General features: G+C 45.2%; 1 protein-coding gene and 1 long non-coding RNA gene across 4 annotated transcripts in view; both read right to left on the bottom strand.

Annotated features, from left to right (window-relative positions):
• DDX47 (DEAD-box helicase 47) overlaps positions 1-27,979 on the bottom strand; it is a 612,119-nt gene that overhangs the window by 286,189 nt on the left and 297,951 nt on the right. The gene's annotated exons all lie outside the window — the stretch shown is intronic.
• LOC143927943 (uncharacterized) lies at positions 2-26,604 on the bottom strand. The gene is made up of 3 exons (XR_013262352.1): positions 25,640-26,604; positions 4,556-4,661; positions 2-145 (listed from the first exon to the last, which is right to left on the bottom strand). It is a non-coding gene; the product is annotated as an uncharacterized LOC143927943 (long non-coding RNA).

Below are 27,979 nucleotides of genomic sequence, written 5' to 3'. Positions count from 1 at the left end.
GAGATGTCATGTCGCCTGCTCCTGAGGGCTCTTCTGCCTGTCTCCTGCTTAGTGGCACTGGTGCGGACTGCATCCCTGGACTGGAGTCTCAAGCATTTCAGAAACCCAACAGGCGGAAGCCTACCTATGCTTTGATCCAGAAGATCTGGAATAAATCAAAAGCAATTTCAATGGGTAACTGGGTAACATTGTGTGGTAGATGCGTCAGGGGGGGATCTCATTCATCTCCTGTGGCGGTGCCTCAAGTTGCAGCGCTACTGGAGTGAAATCCTCTCCACGCTCAATAGAGTGTTTCAGATGAATGTCCGCCTGAATTCTATTCACTGTTTACTTGGAATCCTTGAAGTGATCCCCGAGGAAACAAGAGTGGCCTTCTCCAGATCCCCATTTCAGGCTAGAAAGGTCATTTTGCTAGGTTGGAAATCCACAACTTCACCATTAGTAAAAATCTGGGAGACTGGTATGGGAAACATGCTCCTTTTTTAGAAATGTATAGCAGCATAGGGGCCGATTAAATACATTTGAGAAACACTGGTCTCCATGGCTTGATGTCCCAGGACTAGCCCCAGGTTGAGGGTACTAAAGACTCCTGGAAATGCTAGGGGGGGATGCAAGCGACAGGGTTGGCCACCAATAGGCCCTAAAGTATTGGATACCCACTGTCCGTTCAATGGAGTGCCTTAATAGGGAAGATTTCAGGGGTGGCGATATGTATAACAATGTAAGCTGTAGATGCAACCTGCTCATGTATGTATCAAATTTGCTTGAACTGTGATTAGTTTAAAGGTGTTCTGGGGGGACGTAATCTGAGGTGAATGAGTCGGCAAGTGTTTCTCAGAAGCTCCACATCTCTCCTGTAAAATATCAGATTTTTTTTAGCTTTCCTGCCCGGGTTCCATCACCGGTGGTACAGAATCACATCTGCAACATCCTGGACATGCAAACAATGGCATCCCAACTGGGGTACCAGGCGCAAAAAGTTCAGTGTCAGAACTGCTCTGCACAAGGCAAGGGAAAAGGCTCCACCATCTTGCCTTCTCCCCAGACATCCAAGAACACCAAGAAACAGGCAAAGACAATGGAGAACGCAGCTGTGGCAGCGGATCACAGACCTGAGGTGTCCCCATCAGCTTCTCCAGAGCTGGAGATTGCTCTGAAGGCCATAACCAGACCCATCCTAGAGGCCATCAACACCAGCAAGGCTGCAGTGATGGTAAGAATAGATCTTGTAGCCACTGAATGCACTCTCAAAAGCCATGACTTTGATAAGATCCAGGGCTAGCTCACCACAGCAGAGAAAAGTATATCCGAAGTGTAAGTTTCCTTCCATTCTCAGGGCTCTCAATTATCCAAGCTTCAAGATATGGTGAGATCACTACAACATAGGGCCAATGACGCAGAGGACAGGCAGAGGAGGAATAACGTGAAGGTGGTGGGGTTACCAGAGGGTGCTAAGCCTGCCACATTTGCAAAACAGTTCTTCAAACAGCTTCTAGATTTGGGGGACCTACCTCCCACATACGTGGTTGAACGGGCCCACTGGGTCCCTGCAGGAGGTCACCCCCCTGGTGCATTCTCTCGCCCATTTTTGGTCAGATTCCTGAATTAGAGAGAACGGGACATGATTTTTGCAAAATCCAGGAAACACCAGGGAGTTCGCTTTGAGAACACCCAAGTGATGTTGAAAACAGAGAAAAAGGGGACAAACCTCGGGACTTTTAAGGTGTTGACAACAAAATAATACAGGGGTTGACAAATTTGCTTGGAATCTAGGAGCCAGCTAAAAAAGTTAGGAGCCGGGTCCGTGACGGCGATCTGGACCTGTCCCTGGCCTGACATGGAGACAAGTGAGGGGAAGATATCCCCAAGCCCCTCACCTGTCTCCAAGTCATTGCCCCCCATAGCTCTTAGAGGGACATTTTATTTATTTTTTTCAAATGACAATTTTTTTTTTAAATTGCATTTTAGTGTAAATTGAGATGTGAGGTCTCTCTGACCCCAGATCTCATATACAAGAGGACCTGTCATGCTTTTTTCTATTACAAGGGATTTTTACATTCCTTGTAATAGGAACAAAAGTGACACATTTTTTTTTTTTTTTTTAAAGAACAGTGAAAAAAATAAAAATAAAAGTTAAAATAAAAAAAAAATACAGAGACCTCCTCTGTAACTTAAAAAGTGCAACCTGTAGAATTTTTTAAATGTCGCCTATGGAGATTTTAAAGGGTAAAAGTTTGTCGCCATTCGATGAGCGGGCGCAATTTTGAAGCATGACATGTTTGGTATCGATTTACTCTACGCAACATTATCTTTCACAATATTAAAAAAAATTGGGCTAACTTTACTGTTGTCTTATTTTTTTTTTTTATTAAATACATTTTCCCCAAAAAAGTGCGCTTGTAAGTCCGCTGTGCAAATACGGTGTGACAGACAGTATTGCAACGACCACCATTTTATTCTCTAGGGTGTTAGAATAAAATATATATATAATTTTTAGGGGTTCTGAGTAAAGGGAAGGAAGATAGGCTGGCAGGCAGGGAAAATTAGCATTGCATCCATTAGCATTGCTGGTTGTAATTCCAACGGCCACCACAAGAGGGCGCCAGATTACAGAAGGAACCATAGGATCGTAGAAGGCCTCAAAGCCGGGGGCTAAATTACCGGCCGGCGGCGGCGCGGCCCGACGCGATCTCGCCGGGGGGGGCCGCGGAGACAGCATACCCCCAGCTGTGCTGCCCCAGGCGCCAGGTCTGGAATTCTAGTCGCAAATGCGACCGGGCGCCCGGGTTTTGTCGAGCCCTGAAATAATACATAGATATTCTACAGATCTCCATAAAAAGGTTTTTATTACAACAAATGCAAACGACATGACAAAATAAAACCAACTAGATAAGTAATTATCCATTTGACTAATGTCTGATACTTACCTGTGATGTCAATTTTAGATATCATTGGTCGGCATCAGATTTAAACTACTACGGTTTTTTATTTCTATAAAGAATATATAAATTCTTTGTCCTCCTGTGGCCATTTAGACTGGAGCTTGTGGTTGGAAAAACTTTATTGATGCCCTTTACCTTTGATGGTTTTTATGATTGAGGCTAATCCAATCCGAATCTTAATTTTTTGGCAACCTGGGTAAGATCTATTTTGTATCTCTATTCACCTGTAATATTTTTTTTTGATATATTATTAAATCACTATATGTATTTGGGATTGTAATAATAGTTAATAAATAATACATTTTCATTATTCAATATGAAACCTTATCCATGTCTCTCTATTGTTTTTAGCATATTATACACGCTACCTAAACTCCAGAGGAAGCTCAGATGAGCAAAACATATTGAGTGGTATATTCTGAGTGGTAGGCTTTTTCAGACTCGTGATTTATGGCACCTTGTTCAATTTGTATTCTGAGTGGTATCTCTTGCTTCAATTATCGGTTTTGTCTTCTACAGAACTTGATGTGGATAATTTTATTTTGTCATCTTATTTGCATTTGTTGAAATAAAAACTTTTTATGGATATCTGTAGAATATTATTTGTTGTCAACACCTTAAAGAGGAAGTAAACCCTAATGGGTTTACTTCCTCTTTTTCCCTGCAAAGGTAAAGCATAATGGACTACTATGCATCGCATAGTAGCTCATTATGTGTCACTTACCTGACACAGGAGCCAGCGAAGTCGCCGCTGTCCCCTGTAGTCCGCCGCATCCATGTTGCTGGTGGCGTCTCGCAGCTCCGACGAATCACAGCGGCGCAGCCGCGATGACGTCACTCCCGCGCATGCGCACGGGAGTCGCGTCTCGCAGCTCCGCCGCTGCCATACGGCGAAGCCGCGATGACGTCACTCCCGCGCATGCGCACGGGAGTCGACAAATTAGGCAAATCCATTCTTGGATTTGCCGCATTTAGTGCGCCTGCGCGCCGCTGTCTACGGCGCATGCGCCGTAGACAGCGGTGCCCATTTTCGGGCAAATATCTCCTAAACCATATAGGTTTAGGAGATATTGCTTGGACCTACAGGTAAGCCTTAATCTTGTTTGGAAGGGTTTACTTCCTCTTTAAAAGCCCGGGGTTTGTTCACCCCACCATCCTTTTCTCTGTTTTCAATAATTAGAGATGTGGTGTTTACTTTGATGCCTCCGCTTCCATTATTGTTTTTACCCGAGTGATGTTGGTCCCTGACTTCTCTGCTGAAACAAAGGAAAAAAAGGCGATCATTTAATGATGTTCAGAAAAGGTTGCAAGCCAAGGAAATACAGTTCAGCATGATTTATCCCAGCAGGCTTCGAATTCAGTATAAAAGCTGTGAAATGTTTTGATAACCCGCTTGAGGCTTGTAAATGGCTTGAGGGGAATCACTGAACGTCTTCTGGACCGTGATCGGTTTTGTTTCACACTGCAACCTGACGGATCCTGTGGCTGCACGTCTCTACATATTGTTGCACCTGTTGTGCCTTTTCCTGGGCTTACACCCTGCTGCTGCTTACAATAATCCCAGCTTTAATATTTCATTTATTACAAGTTTTGGACTGATATGTCATACCTACCATTATGCATCACTAGATGGCCCCAGATGTCCAGTTATCCAGTTTCTTCCTTATACTGCCAATCTATGTGTTAAAGTGCTTCTTGCTCCTTTTTAAGTGCGGCTTCCTGTGGAATCACAAGGATATCACTTTCATTTGTCGAACATTTGGACCTATGGTTGAACTCCCAGTACTATTTTTGGTTTGCTTTTGGGACTAAGCTGCATACCAGACTGTTTTTTGTTTTGGTTCTGGTATAATGCAGGGGGGAATTGTTTTGCTTGAGAATTTTAGCACTATGTATGGCATTATGGACTTATTTCAGACAGCACTTTAACACTATATATGATACTGCATTCGTTCTCCTGGTTTACAGTACTCGAGTTACACTTACATGGCTAACCCAATCAGATTGGTTTCTTGGAATGCCAGAGGGTTAACTAATAAATTCAAAAGAGCTTCAGTGTTCCAGTATCTTAAAGTGGTGTTGCCACCCAAAATAGCTTAAAAATCATAAAAAAAACAAATTGTAAAAAAATTTTTTTTTACTCACCTCTAAATGCCTGTTGCTAGGGGGTCCCTCGTAGTCTGCCTTCTTCAATGCCCGGGCTGGTGACATCACTTCCGCTCGCGCCGCACAGTCATTTGGGACCTGGGCGGCGTATCACGGCACCCAGCGCCGCTCGAGCATGCGCAGTGGGTGCCCAGCTGTGAAGCCACATCGGGTGCCCACAGTAAGAATACTGGCACCGCGAACAGAGCGGGAAACAAGGGGGGGCTTCATTCACCCACATCTCTGGACTCTGGGACAGGTAAGTGTCTGATTATTAAAAGTCAGCAACTGCAGTATTTGTAGCTGCTGACTTAATTTTTTTTTTTTTTTTTTGGGGGCACCCCACTTTAAGCAATTTAAGCCGCATGTCATCCTTCTGCAGGAGACACACCTGGATGGTAACAGGGTACTACATAGGCTTTGGATACAAAAAGCCTCTTAATGCTACATTCCAGCAGGTGTTCTGACTGGGGGGGGGGGGGTATGGAGCTGTGGTTTTTGATATCTGCCATTACAAACTGTTGCTTGTGAATGCTTCAATCGGTGGAACAGCCGCTATGATTGTTCTTTTGATGTAGGGAATCGCTGGCTGAAAAAGGTGATATCTGAATGATGCCTGTAGCTGAAGGCATCATGCAGATATAACCCTGCAAAGTCAAGGACGTCCTGGGACGTACCAGGGGCGGGAAGTAGTTGACCTTCCCTTCGGGGAGGACGACAGGGGGGGTGGGGACTTTATCCTGGCTGGTAACAATATGATCAGGTAACCTCCTCTACAGGACTTGATTACTGTTCAACTAATGGGGAGTCCGTGGACCCTCCTATAGAATGAGATGCATTTAAAGCATTGTGTCACGTACCTGAAGGGAGAGTAAAATGACAAGGTCAGCCTCTCTTTCATCTCCAGCCTGGGTCCCACTGAGGATGGAACAGAAGGACCTGAGGGACAGGAGGAACACAAGTGCCTGCAGATGAAGACCTGGAAGCGTGTTGCAGGAAGTTGCATCTGGTCACAGGACTGTAGTCTCAGACACTCGGATGGCAGTGTTGAGCCAAGCAGGGAACAGGAGCAAGGTCAGCAGGATAGCTGGGTTCAGTAGCAGACGGGCAGCAAGGTACCAAGGCTTCAGTCAGAAGCAAGGTCAGATGGGAAGCCGGGATCAGGAGCCAGAGACCAGGTATAACAGAGTCCAGTAGCAGGGTCAAGCGAAAGCTAAGGTCAGCAACGGGTATCAGACAGGATAAAAACAGGTTGCAGGGTATCAGGAGCACAGCTGAAGACCAGTCAGCACTGATCGGTGGTTAGGGCACCCTTTAAGTCGTCTGGTGCCAACTGGCACAAGGGATGCTCTCCAGCGTGTGCCTACTGTCCACCACGCATGTGCATAAGCACCTATGGGCATTTGCAGCCGTCCATGAGCGCGAGCATCAGACTGTTTCCACTGGTTTCCACACAGCGATTCAAGGGGAGTGCTTATCTGCAATCAAGATGGGACAGGTGGAACAAAATGCAGAGCTCGTTTTGTTAGAGAAAAGGGAAAAAGCGGAAGAACACGCTGGTCCCACATCAGATACTTGCTTGTCCTCTCTGCTGGAAGCCAGGCGTCTTCTCTCCCTACATTTCACAAACTTGGCTCATATGGAGCTGGTCATAGGATTAATTCTTTATTTTCTTGATCATACATCAAGGGACACAGGAGCTTCATTACATAGTGGGTTATATATGCACAACTGGTGATTGGACACTGGTTGACCCCAATTAATGATAATTCCTCCCCTATATAACCCCTCCCATATGGGAGGCACCTCAGTTTTTTCGCCAGTGTCTATGGTGGTTGGTCACGTAAAACTTTAGCTCTGTGCAAGTCCCTGCGGGGGCCTAAGGGCTACAACAAACCGGATCCATACCTCGGGCCGATATTTGACTCCCAAGATGGTATGGTACACGGGCCTCGTTAGCCAAAGAAACAAGGTTTGGCCTGTAAGTCCTCTCCATTGGAAGACTGGGCTCTGGGAAAACCAGACTTGGTGTACTGTTTACAAAGAGCGCATGAAAGTTTCTGGCAGAGTCTTTTACATTGTCCAGGTAGGAGGCTCTTCCGAGAAAGAGCCCCAGATAAACCTGAAGGTTGGCTAACATTACCCGCCGTGATGGGTGAAGGCTGGAATTTGTCTGGTTTAGCAATTCAAGCTGCGGGGACAGGTAAGGGAAGTTAATCCTATATATATATATATATATATATATATATATAAAATTGTATGATGGATTTTTTCATTGTGAGTAGTTGTATGTCTTACCTGGTTTCCACCACTAGAGGGAGTAAGAGCAGCTTGATGCATACTTACATGCCTTTCAGTACACACGCTCAGTGAAGCCTGGTTCTCCAGCTCTCATGTCTCCACTGCAGTTCCTGCCACAACAAGGTAACACAGGGGTCCCACGTAGTCTGGGGGTCCCACGCAGCTCCGGTGGAGTTCTCCGTTCCCCCCTGGATCCCGCGGTCCTCGTGCACGCGCACGGGCGTGTGCACGTGCGCCGGGCATGCTCCCGGCCTAATGGAGTGGGGGAGTGTGGTTTTGAGCAGTGCACGTCAGTGTGCATGGCGCTGTACTGCGCAGGTGCCAGTTTTAAAAAGCCCAGAGCGTCAGGGGGCTGTCAGTGTGAGACACAGGAGCTGTGGGCAGTAAGCATCCGTGGGGATTGGATCCAGGCAAACCTTAGACACCTACTCAGCATCAGGTTGTGCAGTTTAAGCATATATATTGTGAGACTTTAAGCACAACAGTGATTGCACTTGTACTAGTACCTCTGCTTTGTAGCTTAGGACTATGTCTCCTCATAAGAGGGTCTCTTCAGGGAGAGGTAGCAAGGGCACTGGTAAATCACCGCCTAGGTCCAGGGGTTCTAAAAGTGCCTGTAAGTTACCACCCCCCCCCCCCCTGCAAGACTGGAGCCAGCCTCTCAAGACGAGTCAGTGCCCCTGTCAGGTTTTGCAGCCTCTCCTAATGTCCCAGCCCCAGGTTATGTCACTGAGGACTCCCTTAGGGCTGCATTGGAGGGTTTTGAAGGGAGAATAATGACATTTTATTTCTGCTTCCCTGAAAGATAACAGGAAAAGGGGTAGATCCTCTCCCTCTGCTGAAATTTCTCTCTCAGATGATTCTTCTGAAAATGAGGAGAGATCTCTGTCTGGGGACAGGAATCATGAGTAGTCGGATGAATCAGAGGAAGAGGAGAGAGTCGCCTCCTCCCAGGTGCTCAGAAAACAGGTGCAGTAGTATACTGAATTGGTGCGTACCACATTCAGAATGCCTGCTGCTGAAGTCGCTACGCCCTCCGTTTCTTCCCTGGGAGTCAGGAAAGCCCCACAGACTGCCTATTCATTTCCAATTCATCCCTTAATGGATGAATTGTTGTATAAGGATTGGGGACATCCCGATAAACTGTTTGCTACTCCTAAAAGGTTTTCTATGCATTATCCTCTCGAGGAAAGTTTCACCAAGAAGTGGGGGGTCCCATCTGTCAATGCGGCTGTTTCTTGCGTGAATAAAAACCTGACTTGTCCCTTGGATAATGCGCAGGTATTTAAGGATCCAACTGATAAAAAGCTGGAAACTTTATTAAAAGCCTCCTTTTCCATGACTGGTGCTGTGGTGCAACCTACAGTCGCAGCCGTAGGGTTGTGTCAGTTCAAGGAACAGGTTAAGCAGATGCTTGGACTCCTTCCCAGTGAGGAAGTAGAAAATTATGCAGAACTGCCTCATATTCTGTGTTTCATGATTGATGCGATTTTGGATTCTGTCCAACAAGCATCACGTTTGTCCCTCATGTTGGTACACATGCGAAGGGCCCTATGGCTAAAGAATTGGGCAGCTGAGCTGTCATGCAAGAAGCATTTGATTGGGTTCCCGTTTAAAGGGGAATGTTTGTTTGGAGAAGAATTAGACAAATTCGTCCAAAAAATTTCAGGGGGTAAATCTACTCTCCTTCCAGTCAAAAGGATCAAGCGACCTTCATTTAGGCATGCTCTCTCTCCCGGAGCATCAAGCTCTAGGCAGTGGCGACGGCCTTCTCAACCCTCCTCTACAGGAAAGGCTCAAGGCCGAGCCCAGGGACAGAAAAAGACTTGGGGGTGAAAGCCTGCCAAGCAGAGCCCAAAAGCTTCCTTGTGAAGGGGCGCCCCCGCTCGGCCGAGTGGGGGGGAAGGCTCCTGCGGTTTACAGGAGCCTGGCGGGAAGAGATCCGGGACAAGTGGGTGATCTCTTCGGTATCTCTGGGCTACAGGATAGAGTTTCAGGAGATTCCACCTTCTCGTTTCCTAAGGTCAAGGATCCCCAGGGATCCAGTAAAGCAAAGACCGCTATTTCTGGCCTTAGATCACTTACTATCCCAGGGGGTGATAGTAGAAGTGGACCCAAAAGAACAGGGTTCAGGCTGTTACTCGAATCTCTTCACCGTTCCGAAGCCAAATGGAAGTGTCAGACCTATCCTAGATCTGAAGGATCTGAACCGTTTTTTAAGCATCCGGTCCTTCCGAATGCAGTCAATTCGCACTGTGGTCTCCCTGCAAGGGGGAGAGTTTATGGCATCAATAGACATCAAGGATGCATATCTCCATGTGCCAATTTTCCCCGCACACCAAAAATTTCTAAGGTTCGCAGTAGAGCGGCGCCATTTTCAATTTGTGGCCTTGCCATTCGGGCTTGCTACAGCCCCTCGAGTCTTCACAAAGATTCTGGACCCTCTCTTGGCAAACCTAAGAGCTCAGGGTATAGCCATCATGGCTTATCTAGACGATTTGCCTCTCATGGAGATAATAGCAGCGTTCCTGAACCACAGCATCACCAGAGCGCTAGAACACCTGGAACGCCTAGGTTGGATCATAAACCTAGAAAAGTCGTCCCTACAGCCTGCTACCAGGTTGGAATACCTGGGGAATACCTGGGTATGATCATCGACACCGCTCAGGGCAAGGTGTTTCTTCCAAGGCCAAAGGCCTTGGCCATTGGGGATCTGGTGCGCCTAATTCTGGGCAGGAGATCTTCCCCCATTCGATTGTGCATGAGACTGTTAGGGAAAATGGTCGCCTCCTTCGAGGCCGTCCCATTCGCCCAGTTCCACTCAAGGCCTCTGCAAAGATGCATCCTTGCGGCTTGGTACAGGAAGCCCCAGTCCTTGGATCTTCCTATGCGTCTATCCCCAGGGGCACGCAGGAGTCTCATCTGGTGGTTACAAACCAAGAATTTGCCGAAGGGCAAAACTTTTCTTCCTCTTCCATGGAAGATCATCACGACAGATGCCAGCCTGACAGGCTGGGGAGCAGTGTCGGAGGAGAGGTGCTTGCAGGGGAAATGGTCTGCGATCGAGAAGCTATTGCCCATAAATGTCTTGGAGATCCGGGCAGTTTATATGGCTCTCATAAAGTGGTCTTACAGACTACGAGGTCTCCCTGTTCAGGTTCAGTCCGACAATGCCACAGTGGCTTATATCAATCACCAGGGCGGTACCAGGAGTCTGGTGGCCCAAAAAGAGGTAAATCGCATAATTGTCTGGGCAGAAAAGCATGTTCCGTGTCTATCTGCAGTCTTCATTCCAGGAGTGGAAAATTGGCAGGCGGATTTTCTGAACCGCCAGCAGTTGTGCCCAGGAGAATGGGCTCTGCACCCCGACGTGTTTCGGAACATATGTCACAGGTGGGGTACTCCAGACGTAGATCTGTTTGCATCCAGGTTCAACAGGAAACTGAACATTTTTGTGTCAAGGACAAGAGATACTCAGATGCTCTGACAGTTCCCTGGGATCAGTACAATCTGATCTATGCCTCCCCCCCCCCCCCCCGAGTACGCTTCTGTCGTGGTTCCTGGGAAGAGTCAAGAGGGAGACAAAGTCGGTCCTTTTGGTGGCCCCGGCGACCATGCTACGCAGAGATCATGAAGTTGGCAGGCTATGGATCCTCCCTCTCCAGCCAGATCTACTCTCACAGGGTCCAATCTACCATCCTGCTTTACGCAGTCTGAATTTGACAGTTTGGCTGCTGAGACCCACATTCTGAGAGACCGTGGCCTTTCGGGGCCAGTCCTTTCTACTCTGGTCAATGCCAGAAAGCCGGCCTCCAAGCTTATTTATTACAAAATCTGGAGGGCATATGTTTCCTGGTGTAAACTCAGGAAATGGCATCCTAGAAAGTATGTCATTAGTAGGATCTTGGTCTTTCTCCAGTCAGGCCTAGAAATTAATTTGGCCATAAGCACTATCAAGGTGCAGATTTCGACAGTGTCAGTGTTTTTTTCAAAAGCCACTTGCATCACATTCCCTGGTGTGGGCTTTCATCCAGGGGGCCATGCGGATAAATAAGACCGCCAGTCAAACCTCCGGTATGTCCATGGGATCTGAATTTGGTTCTCTCGGCTTTGCAGGGGCAACCATTTGAACCTTTGCATCTGGCTTCATTAGATCTCCTGACTAAAAATTGGTCTTCTTGGTAGCCATATCCACGGCTAGAAGAGTATCAGAGCTAGCAGCTCTTTCCAGCAAGGTGCCGTATCCAATTATTCATAAGGACCAGGTGGTCATGCGTCCCAACAGGTCCTTTCTACCTAAGGTGGTTTCGGGATTCCATTTGAATCAAGACGTAATCCTACCATCCTTTTTTCCGGACCCACAGTCCGCAGAAGAAGAATCTTTGCACACTTTGGATGTGGTAAGGGCAATCAGTATCTATCTTCGGGCAACTGCTCAGATAAGGAAAACTGATTGCTTATTTATTTTGCCGGAAGGGCCAGGCGGCGTCAAAATCCACTCTCTCAAGGTGGATTAGACAAGTTATTTCTCAGGCCTATAGTGTAAAGGGGAAGATTCCTCCTTTTCAAGTGAAAGCGCACTCTACTAGGGCTGTAAGTGCTTCTTGGGCAGTGCATCACCAGGCCTCCCTGGCTCAGATCTGTAAGGCTGCAACTTGGTCAACAGTCCACACATTCACCAGATTCTATCAGGTGGATGTCAGAGGGCAAGAGGATATCTCCTTCAGGCGCAACGTACTGCAGGCTGCAGTTTAGGTCCTCCGGTCCCTAGCGGTCTATAATTATGATCTGTGTCTCCCTCCCCTCAATCTGAGCATTGCTATGGGACATCCCACTATGTAATGAAGCTCCTGTGTCCCGTGATGTATGATCAAGAAAACTGGATTTTTATATACAGCTTACCAGTAAAATCCTTTTCTTGAGAGTACATCACGGGACACAGAGCTCCCGCCCCTCTTGGGTTTTACGTGGTTTCTTATCGCTTTGCTACAAAACTGAGGTGCCTCCCATATGGGAGGGGGTTATATAGGGGAGGAATTCTCCTTAATTGGGGTCAACCAGTGTCCAATCACCAGAGGTGCCTATATAACCCACTATGTAATGAAGCTCCTGTGTCCCGTGATGTACTCTCAAGAAAAGGATTTTACAGGTAAGCTGTATATAAAAATCCCATTTTCAGAAGGTGCTAAAAATGGTAAATTACTAGCAATGCTGTTGGCCAAATATAATGAGATAACAAATATTGCAGGCATCAGATGTACAGTGGGGCTCGAAAGTTTGGGCACCCCAGGTAAAAATGTGTATTAATGTGCATAACGAAGCCAAGGTAAGATGGAAAAATCTCCAAATGGCATCAAATTACAGATTAGACATTCTTATACTATGTCAAAAAAAAGTTAGATTTTATTTCCATCATTTACACTTTCAAAATTACATTAAACAAAAAAATGGTGTCTGCAAAAGTTTGGGCACCCTGCAGAGTTAATATCTTGTACTGCCCCCTTTGGCAAGCATCACAGCTAGTAAACGCTTTTTGTAGCCAGCCAAGAGTCTTTCAATTCTTGTTTGAGGTATCTTTGCCCAGTCTTCCTTACAAAAGTGTTCCAGTTCTTTGAGATTTCTGGGCTGTCTGTCACGCACTGCTCTTTTAAGGTCTATCCATAGATTTTCAATAATGTTGCGGTCAGGAGATTGTGAAGGCCATGGCAAAACCTTCAGTTTACGCCTCTTGTGTAATCCCCCGTGGATTTTGAGGTGTGTTTAGGATCATTATCCATTTGTAGAAGCCATCCTCGTTTTGACTTCAACTTTTTCACAGATGGCATCAAGTTACCGTCCAAAATTTGCTGAAATTGTATTGAATCCATTTTCCTTCTACTTGTGAAATGTTCCCTGTGCCACTGGCTGCAATACTACCCCAAAGCATGATTGATCCACCCCCATGCTTAACAGTTAGACAGAGGTTCTTTTCATTAAATTCTGTGCCCTTTCTCCAAACGTACCTTTGCTCATTCCGGCCAAAAAGTTCTATTTTAACCTCATCGGTCCACAGAACTTGTTTCCAAAATGCCTCAGGCTTGTCTATATGTTCATTTGCAAGGTTCAAACGCAGATTTTTGTGGTGAGGACGTAGAAGAGGTTTTCTTCTGATGACTCTTCCATGAAGACCATATTTGTACAAGTATCTCTTTATAGTGGAATAGTGTACCACAACTCCAGTGTCTGCCAGATATTTCTGGAGGGATCGTGCAGTCAAACGTGGGTTTTGAATTGCTTTTCTCACAATCCTGCGAGCTGTTCTGTCTGATATTTTTCTTGGTTTTCCAGATCTTGCTTTAATTTCCACTATTCCTGATGACTGCCATTTCTTAAATACATTCCGAACAGAGGATATTGACATCTGAAAACGCTTTGGTATCTTCTTATAGCCTTCTCCAGCTTTGTGAGCGTCAACTATTTTCAGTTTTCTAGACAACTGCTTAGAAGAACCCATGGTGCTGATTGTTGGGGCAAGGTCAGATGAGTCTGGCCATTTAAAACCTTTGAGATTGACATCACCTGGTCTTCCCAGAGGATGATTGAGAACAATCCATGACACTGGCAGGTCTCAGCTTTGCAAAGGTGGCAGTGCGTGCTATAAATTCTGCAGGTTGCCCAAACTTTTGCAGACGCCATTTTTTTGTTTTCTGTAATTTTGAAAGTGTAAATTATGGAAATAAAATCTAACTTTCTTTGACATATTATAAGAATGTCTAATCTGTAATTTGATTTTTCCATCTTTCCTTGGCTTCGTTATGAACATTAATACACATTTTTACCTGGGGTGCCCAAACTTTCGATCCCCACTGTAAGAGTGGGGATTTAGCCAGTAATGCTTATGTTATAATGGCCGAAAAATATATAAATATCCCCAAAAATAACCTTGTGGCTTTGGATACACTCCTGGAGGGTCTTGTTCTCCCAAGATTGCGAAGAGAGATAGCATTGGCTATTTTTTCTTTTCCTCCACATAATGCCCCTGGGCCTGATGTTTCCCTGCTGACTTTTACAAAACTTATGTGGATGTGCTGGCTCCTAGACTTAATTTACTTTTGAATCAAATCCTTTTTATGATTTTATATGGAAACATTGACACAATACAGACACTTCCAGCTCAGTGCATCAACAACCAGTATAACGTAAACCAGTAGGACGGTAAGGTGCTGTGTCTGTCAAAAACTTCAGAGAAAAGGATTTTACGGCGAGTACAAAAATCATATCTTCTCTTTCGTTCATTGACGGACACAACTCCAGGAATCTTGACCGTAGGGGACGTCCCCAAGGAGTGTCATAACGAGAGGTGGGAACAGCAACATAAGTTCACCCACAACCAGGGGTGCTTCCTAATGGGGGAGTCACCATCTGAATCAACCGCAGAACTTGCGGTCAACCTATGCATCAGAGTGCATTCAATTCAAAAGAGGTAACTTTCTCTTAACAGAAGCAAGAGTGTAAAATTGCAAAATTACACCGCCGCCTGCAAAACTTTGTGGCCAAAGCAGGCATCAGAATATGCGCTTACAGCCACTTTGTAGAGGTGTGAGTGGACAACCAAGTCGCCGACCTTACGCACCTCGGCTACTGACGCTTTATGTGGGAAGGCCCAAGAGGTCCCAATTGTCCTGGTGGAATGTGCCGTGACAGGAAAGGGGGACACCTGCCCCTTTAAGGCATAAGCCTGGACCACGATCTGTCTGATCCACCTGGAAATGGCGGACGAGACTGCCAATCCTTTTTTCGGACCAGCTACCGAAACTAACAAAGAGTCTGACTTCTGAAAGGGAGTTGTGGCGGACAGATATACCCTTAGAGCCCAGACCACGACCAGGGAATGGAGAGCCACCTCCTAGGATGTGTCGGTTTAGGGCACAGAGATGTTAACAATTTCTTCATTGAGGTGAAAAGCCAAAACAACCTTCGGTACGCAACACCACCTTATCCTTGTGGATAACCAGCTAGGGTGACTTGCAAGACAAGGCCTCCAGTTCCCAAAACCCTCCTGGCCGATGTAAAGCCCACTAGGAAAACCACTTTGAGAGAGTCAACAAGGGAATTTCCTTGATGTTCTCAAATGGCGGTGTCTGAAGCGCAGATAGCACCAGGTTCAGATCCCACGGAGGCAAGGCTGGACGTACTGTCGGGACTACATGCTGGACCCCTTGCATAAAAGGTGCTCACCAGAAAGTGAGACGCCAGGGGTCGTTGAAAAAAAACAGTCAAGGCTGAAATCAGTCCCTTGATGGTGCTTAAAGGCAGTTTCTGGTCTACTCCTCGCTGTAGGAAAAGCAGGATTCTGGAAACAGAATAGGTGCGCGGATGCCGCCCCATCTCCTCACACATGGTGATATAAGCCTTCCACGTATGATGGTATATCTTCTGAGAAGAAGATTTGTGCCCTCAGCATAGTTGAGATTACAGAGTCCGACTGACCTCGGTTCCTTACCATCTGGCTTTTAACAGCCATGCCTTTAAAGCCAGCGACAGTAAAGCAGGGTGGAGCATCGGACATTGAGACAGAAGGTCTTCTCGCATGGGTAACCGCCAGGGAGCATCAATCACCAGGCGTACTAGGTCGGCATACCAAGAATACCAAAGCCAATCTGGGGTAATCAGTATCACTGGGATCCCCTCTGCCTCCACTCTGGAGAGCAGACGTGGTAACAGTTTTAGCGGAGTTAAGGCGTAGATCAGTCGGTACTGAGCCCATGAAGCCACCAGCGCATCTGACACGTCCTGGATACAAACCTCCGCACCTTTTGATTGAGCCAAGAGGCCAGATCTACATCTGGTGTGCCTTACCGCAGGCACCGAAGCCTGAAAACCTCTGGATGCAACGACCACTCTCCTGGGTCCAGCATCTGGCGACTTAGATAGTCTGCCTGCCTGACAGTTTTCTAGTCCCGGGATGTAAATGGCTGACAGGGCCAGAACATGCCACTCTGCCCACCAACGGATGTATGTGACCTCCCGTGCTGCAGCCATGCTTCTTGTTCCTCATTGGTGGTTGACATATGCCACCGCCATGGCGTTGTCTGACTGGATCCTGATAGGATGCCCTCTTAGTCTCATCGACCATGTAGAGAGGCATAGCCTGATCGCTCGGAGCTCGAGCACATTGATCAGCAACTTGGATTCCTCCCTCGACCAGAGAGCCCTGGGTCAACCGTACTCCCAAGTACTCCACCCCGGTCAGGCTGGTGTCCATTGTGATCACTGTCCAATGCAGAGGTAGGAACGACTTCCTGGACAGAAGTGCCGGAGATCTCAGCCAGAGAAGGGAATCCCTGACTAACTGGCTCACCCGAATCTATAGATCCAGGGATAACAGATTTGTCAATATCTCCTTCTGCAGGAGTCTGGTAAGAAATTTGGGCGTACGGTACCGCCTCAAAGGAGGCCATCATGAGCCCCAGGGCTCCGCTTCACCGCAGCTCTGAGAGTCTGCAGTTTGTCTGAAGAAAGTAAAACTCTTGCTTCCACGGAGTCCAGCAGTAAGCCTAGGTACTCCAGGCGGTGAGTCAGCACAAGAACCAACTTTTTGAGGTTTAACACTTGCCTAAATTCCAGCAGGGTTTGCATGGTGATCTCCACATCCTCCTTTTATTCTGAGGTGGAAGCTGCTCTCAGGAGGAGATAGTCTAGGCAACCCACGATTGTAATCTCGCGTTGTCGCAACAATGCCAAAATTGGAGCAAATATCTTGGTAAAGACTCGGGGTGCTGAAGCCAACCCAAAGGGGAGAGCCACTAACTGGTAGTGGTCTTCCCCTACTGCAAATCGCAGAAACATCTGATGCTTGAGGCTTATAGGTACGTGCAAGCATGCGTCCTGGATGTCCAAAGATGCCAGTTGAGTCCCCCTGATGGAGTACGACTACTGAGCGAACTGATTCCATTCTGAACCTCTGTACTTTAACAAAGCATTTGAGGGCTTTCAGGTCCAAGATTGGACATACCCCCTCCTTTTTGGGGACTACAGATTGGATTAGAAACCCTGAAACCTTTCAGTTTCCGGAGCAGGCACTATCACCCCGTGGCTTAGCACGTCCCTTACTGCCCCCAACAGGGCCTCCCGGTGAGCCAGGCGTAAGGGTATGCTGGAGGGGAAGAATCAGTTTGGTGGCCAAGAGAGGAACTCTATCTTGTAGCACGATGAAACCAGTTCACAGACCCATTTGTCGGGCAGCCGAGAGGCCCACCAGGCTGCAATCTCGCGAAGGCGACCCCCCACCTGAGTGACAGGTGGGGGTAATACTTCACGCTGAAGCACTTTTGCTCGCTGGCTTGCGAGTCCAGGGACGCTTCCATCCCTCCGTAGGCGCCCTGTCAGACTGGGAGCATTTTGCTGAAGTCCCGGGCGTACGAAAAAGCCTCTTCTGAGCGGAAAATGAGGACCCTTGCCTGTGGTGTGGCTCCTTACTGTTCCTGGACTGTGGGAGCAAGGTGCTCTTCCCATCTGTGACATTCTTAATATCATCCAAGGAGGCTACAAATAGCCGCTCACCATGGAAGGGTAGAATCGTCAAGGCTTTCTTAGATGCCTGGTCCCCAGACCAGCATTTCAGCCAAATCAGGTGCCGCAGCACCTCTGATGCCCTAGAGAGCAAGGAAAGCATATCCAGGGCCGTGTCACAGACGTACTTAAGGCCGCGCACTAACAGGTCTGTCAGTTGCACGCAGACAGGAGAGGCCTGCTGCTTCTACAACTCACGGTACAATAGTTTACCCATTTAGTAAGTGTCTGCGACACTAATGCTGTGGCCAGTACTGGTCTTATCGCTGACCCCACTACCGTAAACAAGGAAAGTGCCGCTGCCTCGGCTTTCCTGTCGGTAGGGTCCTTAAATGCAGGAGTCCCTTCTATCGGGATCATGGTTACTTTGTTTAACCTGGATACTAGGGGTCCACGACCGGGGGTGCCGACCATTTTTTAAAAAGGCTCTCCTCAAAGAGGTAACGCACCGTTATTCTTTTTGGGACAGAAAAGGTCTGGTGTGGGCTTCCTCATTCCTTGTATATGAACTTATCAAAATAAGTCAGATACAGAAACACCATAGGTGTATGGGCTGGCTTACAGGACCCAAAAGGGACCGCTACTTCAGCAGAGGATCCTGCTGTATACTGATTTTTCAGGGTATCATGCACAGCTGTGATAAGTGCTCCAACTAGTGCTTTGTCTTGCACGGACCCGGACGGGGAAAATCATCCTCACTGTCCAATCGGTCCTGGTCAGCGTCCTCTGACACATCAGAGCAGGGGCAGCCAGTCACTGTGGGGCCTGAGACTGAGTCAGAACTCTCCCCGGAGGACGGGGGGCAGGGGCCGTTTTACCACCTATGCACCCGTACACCGCCTCCACCCTGGCAACGAACATTTCCAAGACCGCCGACAAAGCATCCAAAGGCACTGCACTGTTTGCAGATGAGCCGGTTGCAATTGCAGGGAGTTCTGGGGAAGAAACGCCAGTTTCTGAAGCCATGCTGACCCACCCTGTCTACCACCCTTGGGGACTTAAGACAAGTGCTCAATCCCATCCTCCTAGCTGCTGTAGACTGAGGGGTCCCCATCGCAGGACTCGCTACCCCGACCGAGTGCTGCGCCGTGCTGTTACAGGTGCCCGTGTCCAGGGTCATCTCCCAGGTGTGCAGAGCAAAAACCGCTCTGTTCTGAGGTACAGGGACCAGCGCTGAAAGTGGTTATAAACCCCCCCCCCCCCCCCCCACAACTTTGTCCCATGTAAATCAGCCTAAAAAAAACCCTAATTAGCACTGCTTGTTGATATCTCCTTACTTGCTTAGTATTTTTGTAATCCTTTTTGTTCTTTAGAATGAAGTCACTGAGCATGCCCAGATCGCCCCTGATTTATGGCACACTATCTACGTGCTTATCTATCTGCTATCAGGAATTCCTGCGACACGCTACTGAACTCCCAGGAGGCTGCAGAATCATTCAGAGTTCCTCCTACACACCATGTGACAGGACATGCAGCATAAACTTGGCTGAAGCTGATAAGACTGACAAAGTCAAACAGACATCGGCACAAGTAAAAACTATAAAATCAAAAATCAGCTGTGAACAGGGAAGCAGGGTTGCCATAGAAACATTGGATTGAGGAGGAGGCTTGGTTAACAGTACAGGAAGTGCTCAATGTAAGGGCAGAAATACACTCCACTGTGGACTCAGAAAACAATACTTAAGATGGTTCTGCCTTACCCCTGGAAACAAGTTTTTTTAAGTTTCTTTAAACAGTAAGTAATATGTGATTTGGACTGGATTACAGTGGCTATAGATAATTACTTATTATAATGGACTAAATGAAAAGCAGCATCAGAATGGGAGAGTTTACTTCCTCTTGAAGAGAAAAACCGTGCCGAGGCTACAACAAAATGGCCACTGAGCGCCCTGTATAGAGGACAATTCACAGGGAAAATGGCTCCGACCATGCTTTCAACAGGGTCTCACAAAAAATGGCCAACAAGTAACACTACACAGTGAATGAACAGAGATAATGGCAGCAGACAGCGCTATGGCGACAGCACAGAGTCCACAGATAATCCAGGGACACGGACAACCAGCACAGCCCCCAATCCAGGATAAGAGTCACCCGGAGGACCCCTGGCCCAGGTACACACACCTTCCAGTAGCCCAGTCATGCAGCATCTCCCACAGGGGGATAGGGACAGGGACCCCCTATTCGACCTCCCAGGGAATGCCCAGTTGCTCAATTCCACAGAGGCAGGAAGAGCTGTACTTACAAACCGGACGAGCTGTACTTACAATCCGGACGAGCTGGGGACATCCCATCACAGACCCACACACTAGCAGTACGGAGTAGCTGCAGGCCACGGCACACTGACAAAGACATCTTAAAATCTTGCGCAAAAGGCAAAATCCAGAAAAAATAAAAATCAGAGGACCAATGGTCCGCAGGGAGCCTAGGTCCTTCTCCTTCACTAGGCAGAAAATAAACTGAGCTGCAGAAAGCAGGCTGAGGGGTTATTACCAGAGGGACCGCCCCCTGGGACGGAACTGTAAAGTTCTGTTTTTTCATTGTCCATCAATGAATGAAAGAAATATAAAATTTATATCCAGTACCCTATGTAAGGTACCAATCACCTCCACCCAGTATCTTTGAAGTTTTGGACATCGCCACAAAAGATGTATTAATGTACCTGTGTTACTGCATCTAGCACAGGCTGGCTCAGATTTCAGTCCAATTGCACACAGAAACTGCAGAGTTCTATAGACCATATGGAGAATAAAAATCTAGGTCTGTCTGATGGAGAAAGACACCCTAGATGGAGACCATCGTCCCAAATCTCCACAGAGATGGGACCAATATCCTTCTCCCAGCCAGCCCAAGAATGGTTGGGGAGGTTCAATAGAAACCCATCTGACAATACCCTATAAGTAACCGAGATAAGACCCTGTGTTGACCCTGCCTGTAAGATTTTATTTAAGACAGGGATAGAGAGGAAAAATATCTCAGCAGAAGAAAACTGGGCATATAGAGCATGTCTTAATTGAAAAATTGATACCAACTGGATTCTGCAGAGAACTCTCCCCTCAGATCTTCAAAGGATTTAAGTATACCATTCTGATATAGCTAAGCTAAAGTAGTTATTCCTAATTTTGCCCATCTCTGAAAACCTCTAAAAAACCGAAATTGGAGAAAGTATAATTTTCCCATATGGGAGTATATCTAGTGGGATAATTGAAAACCAGTATTTTTTTAATGGTATTCCATACATTACAGATTAAAATACAAGTAGGCATATCAGCGAGACACCCCCTCTTGCACCATCGAGGAAAAAAAGTGGAGACCAACCCTTAAATACAAAAGAGAATAGTCGTCAAGCAGGAAAAGATATCTGTTCAGACTCCAATCCAGCAAAATGCTGTAATTGGGAGGCAAGAAAATATAGCCTTGGATTAGGAACTGCCAGCCCACCAGCATTTGTCGGATGCTGTGAAGTCTCCAGTTTGATACTAGGGTTTTTGTTCTGCCATATTTAACGCCTAAATATAGTGTTTATCTTAATAGAGATGCGGATAGGTATCCAAATCGGGGCATTATGTAAAAAATAGAGGAGCCGAGGCATCCATATCATTTTTATTAAATTGATACAATCTTTTAGTGATAAAGGGAGCTTAGTCCAGGTTTCACTCTGACTTTGAAATCTAGTAAGTAATGGAAATATATTATCCACAATATAGGACTGTAGGGAGTCCGACATAGTTATACCCGAGTATTTTATAGATAAAACTTTAAAATTAGAAAGTATAGGTGGTAGTTGATCCAGAAGGGGGTCTAAAGGCATCAAAATGGATTTCTCCCAGTTTATGCCTAAATGAGAAAACCTTCCAAACTCCTTAACGTGTTCCATTACTACTAGCAGGGATGAACAGACAGACATGAAAAAGAGAAGATCATCCGCATATAGTGATATCCTTTCCTCCATGTCTACCCTAATCAGACCAGTAACATCAGGAGAGACCTGTATAAGACATGCCAAAGGCTCTATGGCCAGGGCAAAAAGCAGAGGAGCGTCAAACCATGAATCAGACCGAGACAGAAGCACAATTAAATCACACTTGTTTATTAAATAAGAAAAGAAAGGTAAATATACAAAGCGTAGTCAAAGCATAGCCAGAGTCCAGTAACCGGATCGAGTACTCAGCCAGTCCAGAGTTCAATAACCAGATCGGGTAAACAGCCAGGCCAGAAGTCAGGGATACAAGTAGAGCAACAGCAAGCAGGATAAGGAGCCAGAAGGGATGTCAGCAATCCAGTCTTTGAATAGAACCGCAGGAGATGGTTACTTGTGATGCGACCAAGGCAAAGGCAGATATGAAGCGAGCCGGACAGATTTAAGTAGGCAGGTCAGACGAGATGGATAAGGAACAGCTGGTAACTGTGGAGAGAGATGAGAGCTGGCAATTAGCTGACAGCTGAGCAGCCATCCCAGAGAAGGAACGGCTAAGCCAGCCCTGACAGGGAGACATGGACACCCCTGCCTAGTGCCCCGGAAAAGTCTGAAACTAGGAGATTGAAAGCCATTCATCCTAACCAATGCCCTCGGAGTGGTGTATAACAACCGGACCCACTTACAAAAATAAGAGCCAAGCTCAAATTTATCAAGGACGGCCCACAGATATAGCAATTTGACACAATAAAAGGCTTTGATTGCGTCTAGTGCTAAGAAAGCATGATTTGAATGGCCCGGGGCTGGAACCAGCATAATTAAATATGCACGTCTACTATTAAGTGCGGTTGATTTGTTGGACATAAATCCTACCTGATCTGGATGAATAATACTGTAAATAACCTTATTTAGTCTAGTTGCAAGTATCTTCGCAAGAAGTTCAATGTCTGTAGATAACAAATTGGTCTATAGGATTCAGGGTATAGCAAATTTTTATGCTTTTTGGGTATGACTACTATTACGGATTGTCCCATAGAACCTGGGAGCTGACCAGTATGAAAAGCCTCATTTAGTGTGCTAAGAAGAGTGGAAAGCAATGCTTTATTATATTTTTAATAGATCTCAATAGAAGACCATTGGTCCCTGGGGCCTTGGCATTGGGAAAACTAGCCATTGCATTTTCTACTTCCATTAAACTGAGTGGGGCATTGAGAATTTCTCTCAATTCTATTGAAATAGCCAGATCATCAATACTGGCCATGTAACTAGATAGCTCTGCAAGCGTGAAATCTGCCCTGGAAGTATATAAATCTTGATAATAGGACTTAAAGATAGATATAATTGAACTAGTCTGGTTAAAAGCCTCCCCCTCTACATTCATTAAAGCTGAAAAATGTGTAGGGTTAGATTGGGATCTTGCTATCTCAGCGAATAATCTACAGTTCGCTTCTCCCTCCGCCCAGCTAAGTCTCTAAGGAAAAAAGTTTATTCCTGGCCCTAGATTCCAATAGTTTGTTCAGCCTATTCTGAGATAAAAGCAATTCCTGTTGAATATCCGGAGAGGAATTTTGAATGTATAATATTTCCGCTACGGAGGTGTCAGCCTTCACCAGCTCAAGCTCTCTACAGGAAGCACTTTTGATAATACTTATATTCTGGATAAACAAACCCAGAAGATAGGCCTTTAGCGCATCCCATACGTGTATGGAAGTGGAGCCCAAGTTGACGGACCAAAAATTCAGAATACGGTTAGGAATGACATCCTCCTTAGGAAATAACTCCAACCAAAAGGGATCCAGCTGCCAAGACATATTAGACGCCTGATGTCCTGATGTTAGAGTAACTAACAAAGAAGAATGGTCTGAGATACCTCGAGGTTCGATACTCGCATCCAAAACATTTGGTATAAAATCAGCAGAGCACAGAGACAAATCTATTCTTGAGTGTTTTGTGTGTTTTAGAATAGCATGTATAGGCATTTTCTTCAGGGTGTAGCTTCCTCCACGTATACAATACTACTTCCTGACATAATCGTCCAAAGGGGAGAGATGCCCATTGGTCATTGACCTTGAAGCTGGGCATCTGTCCCCCCTCATATCAACACTATTGAAATCCCCAATAATGGTATCTGAGGAGAGACTCCTGCAAAGGAAATAAGCTGACAAATTATTTCTGAATTATATGGGGGAGGTGTATATATATATATATATATATATATATATATATATATATATATATATATATATATATATATATAGCGGCAAGATCATCCAACTTGCATTTAAAAAATATATATTTGCCATTATCGTCTACCATAGTCCTAACGCATGAGAATAAAACACCAGCATAGACCAGGACTGTAACTCCCCTTGAATGAGAGGTATATAAGGAATGATAAGCCTGTCTAAACGTTCGGCACTTCAGAAACCTGGTTGTGCTGGATGTGGCATGCGTCTCCTGCAGACAGACGAGGGCAGGAAGAAAAGAAGCAATATAGCCAAATATAGATTGTCGTCTTAAAGCATTGTTCATACCTCTAACATTCCAAGAAAGTATTCTAATTGATTTACCATAGCTACAATGGCATAAGAACATCACTAGTCAACCAACCTGCACTATACACAAAAATATGAGATATATAAATGCAGTACATGAAAATACTCCAAGACGAACCCCCCTCCCACCAAAAAAAAACAGAAAATAAAAAACATACATTTAGTGGCCATTGCTGATTAGGCCTCCGACAGCCTGACTTATAATAGAAGGGAGAAATAAGAGGGGGGGGGGGGTGAAACGTGTATAATATTTATATATATATATATTTATTTTTTGTTAAACACACATACATGTATATATACATGCACACACATACATATATACACACATATATATCATTGCCCAGTCACTTCATAGTATGTGAATTTACTGGAGAAAAAAAAAATAGGCATGTCACCCCAGAGTCTACATTTTAACTTGACCATCAAGCTCAAGCCAGCCCTGTGCTTCCTGAGGCGTTTGAAATATTTGTACATTGCCTTCACAGGTCACTTGCAGACGGGCAGGATATAGCATAGAGTACTTAACAAGTACCAAGCGTTTCTTCACATCTTGAAAATTTGCCCTTCGTTTCGGAACCTCTGGTGAAAAGTCAGGAAAAAATAATTTTCCATCAATTATATTTAATACCATTTAAAGCCTGCGCCTGTCGCAGAATATTTTCCTTGTCCCTATAATTTAAAAGACGTATTAGAAAGGGGCAGGGCATATTTCTTAGTTTCTGAGGATTGGTGGGGACCCGGTGGGCACTTTCTATTACAAATAATGAAGAAAAATAATCTTTGCCAACGATTTCAATAAGCTATCGTTTAGCAAAGTTAATTGGTTCGTTACCCTCGGCATTCTCTGGTATACCCAGTACCCTGACATTATTAGAACGCAAACGATTCTCAATGTCTTCAACTTTGGAAATAATAGTATTTAACTTGCAGGTAAGTGCTTTTATCTCTGTCACCATGGGGGGGGGGAGTGACCTCTATGCCACTGATCCTGTTTTATAATGTCTTAGGGCGTTCCTTTAAAATTTTGGAGATCCCTACGTATGAACAACTCTTTCCCGAATGGCCTGTACCTTGCCTGTAAGCACGGAAAGGGAGGAAGAACAATGTTGTATCAAAGAATAAACATCCCTTAATGTTGGTTCAAAGGTCTTTTCAGTTTTTCTTTCCCCTTCAGTTGATTTCAGAGTAGAAAGAGTTTGAACAGTTTAAGTATTTTCATTCATACTCACATTGATTGCAGAAGATGGATTCAGGGGGGCCATGCATTGTCACCTCTGGGATGCGGTGTAAATGGGTACCCATCTTAGTCATTTGCAGACAAGATTCTTCTGTACGGGAGACCGCCCCACATTCCTCCAATTCTCCATGATGGTCTGACATTGTATTAGTGCCATTTTGGCTGACATTTCTTTGTGCGTTTTTGGCTCTTGTTATAGTTCTGGATTGGGAGGAAGGAAAAGGGGGCCCTGTTCCAGTGTTCGCTGATCCTCCAGAGTATAGAATAGCTTTTATAGAGGTAGTAGAAGTGGTAATTACTGCACCTTTACCCTCCTTGCTTTCAGACATGTTTATAAATATGACAGGCAGAGGAAGGAGAAGCAGGGAAGACTGAAAATGTCACAGCAGCAGATTGTCGCTCTCCCAGAAGGTTAATGTGATCTCTGCGATTTAGGGGTTAGGGCAGTCTCTGCATCAGGTTCAGAAACAAAACATCCAGCACCCCCAAACAGCAACCACATCAGCCAAGAGGAGGGGGGGGGGTAGGAGGTGCAAAGAGACAGGAGGAAGGAGAGAGACGATCAGCCCAACAGGAAATTTTAACTAAAGATGGCAAACAGGAATCGCAGTAGAAGTCGCAGCAGGAATCACAAACCTTTCAGCTGCAACATGGACCAAGAAGGTATACTATAGCAGAGAATGTTGTTGTGCTGCTTAGAGGGGAGATATCAACTAAAAACCAGTAACATGCAATTTATCTTATGTAAATAAACCATAGATAAATCTACCATAAAAATGTGTAAAGCCAAAAGTGTACAAACCAACAACAATTAGAAAATTTAAGATAACCGGTGATAATCTTCAATCACAAAGTGAATAGATACTATAGGCAATAATCCTTATATCCATCTGGTGATATTAAAGTGCTCCGTGCAAAACAAAGCCAATGTAATATCATAAACAGGAATATAAGATGTGCAAGTCTCCTCCTGATATTGCTCAATGTATATATCATATATAAAAAAAAAAAAAAAAAAAAAAAGTTACAGAATTATATATATATATATATATATATATATATATATATATACACATATACACACACATTATATATGTATATATATATATATATATATATATATATATATATATATATATATATATATATATATATATATATATATATATATATATATATATAACAATCATGTGAAGTAATATTTAGTCCATATATATCCACCAATTAATATGGTAATTCAGTGATACTTAGTCTGTATTTGGGAAAAAATTTCCAGGATGCAGGATCAATTATCTGCCACTAATCCTCATATGAACGAAAAAATTTAAGATAACTAATGGTGATAGTCTTCAATCTTAAGGTGAATAGATACTATATCATCCAGCATAGGATCCATGAGGACAGGAACTGGCAGCCCACAGCCCCATCATGAACAAGGTATCAGGACGAGTCAGCATAAATGCCAAGATAAAAAACCACAACTCTGTCGGTGTTCTCTGGCTAAAGGTAAGCACAGCCCAGTCAGCAAGAAAGGACACGGTTCAATCATGAATATCAACCCTTGGTATGCCTCTGTTAATATCCAGGATTCATGTAGCAGTAACAGTATACCACAAGGCATGGAGCATTAGCAAGCATTAGCAAGCCCTAGCGAGCATCAGTCACATTGGATCAGAATGAATCAGCCAGGCGTCAGAGCGTAATCAGCTGTGAGAACTCTCAGCTGCTCACATCACTGCTGCTCCACACACTGACAATTTACTTTTAGAGCATTGCTTGAAACAGCAAAGGCTTCTGTAATCGATGCTAGATGCATATATGATTCTATTGTTAAAGCCTGGTAAAGACCCTTCAGAATGTTTATAATACCTGCCTATTGTCCCATTAAACATGGATTTAAAAATATTAACAAAAGTGTTGGCGAATAGGCTTGCTGGGGTTATTTCGTCCCTGGAAAGTCTACAGACAAAAATATACTAAGTGCATACTAGCTCATTATGCCTTTTCCCTTGCAGGTCAAAAAAAAACAAAAAAAAACCTCAGCGGGTTTACTATCGCTTTAAGATGAAAAACCTCCCATCACAGTATATTTTTAAAGACATGCCCTTACATGGATTCCTAAATCCTTTTTCAAAAAACTGGATGGAATCACGAGTTCATTTTTATGGGCCCTTAAACCACCCAGAATAGGGGTAAAAGGTATTGCAGGAGCTATGGGGTCAGGGGGGGGGGTCTAGCCTTGTCGGACTGGAATTAAATATTTTTGCAAGTCAGATGGTGTTTGGACATTGCTGTTAACTTCAGATAATGGGGATTCATATAAAATATTAGA

Source organism: Lithobates pipiens, unplaced genomic scaffold (genome assembly GCF_037356315.1).
Source record: "Lithobates pipiens isolate NorthernLeopardFrog02 unplaced genomic scaffold, aLitPip1_a1.2 Scaffold_23, whole genome shotgun sequence".
In the NCBI taxonomy this organism is placed as follows: domain Eukaryota; kingdom Metazoa; phylum Chordata; class Amphibia; order Anura; family Ranidae; genus Lithobates; species Lithobates pipiens.
This window is presented reverse-complemented; position numbering and strand designations above follow the sequence as displayed.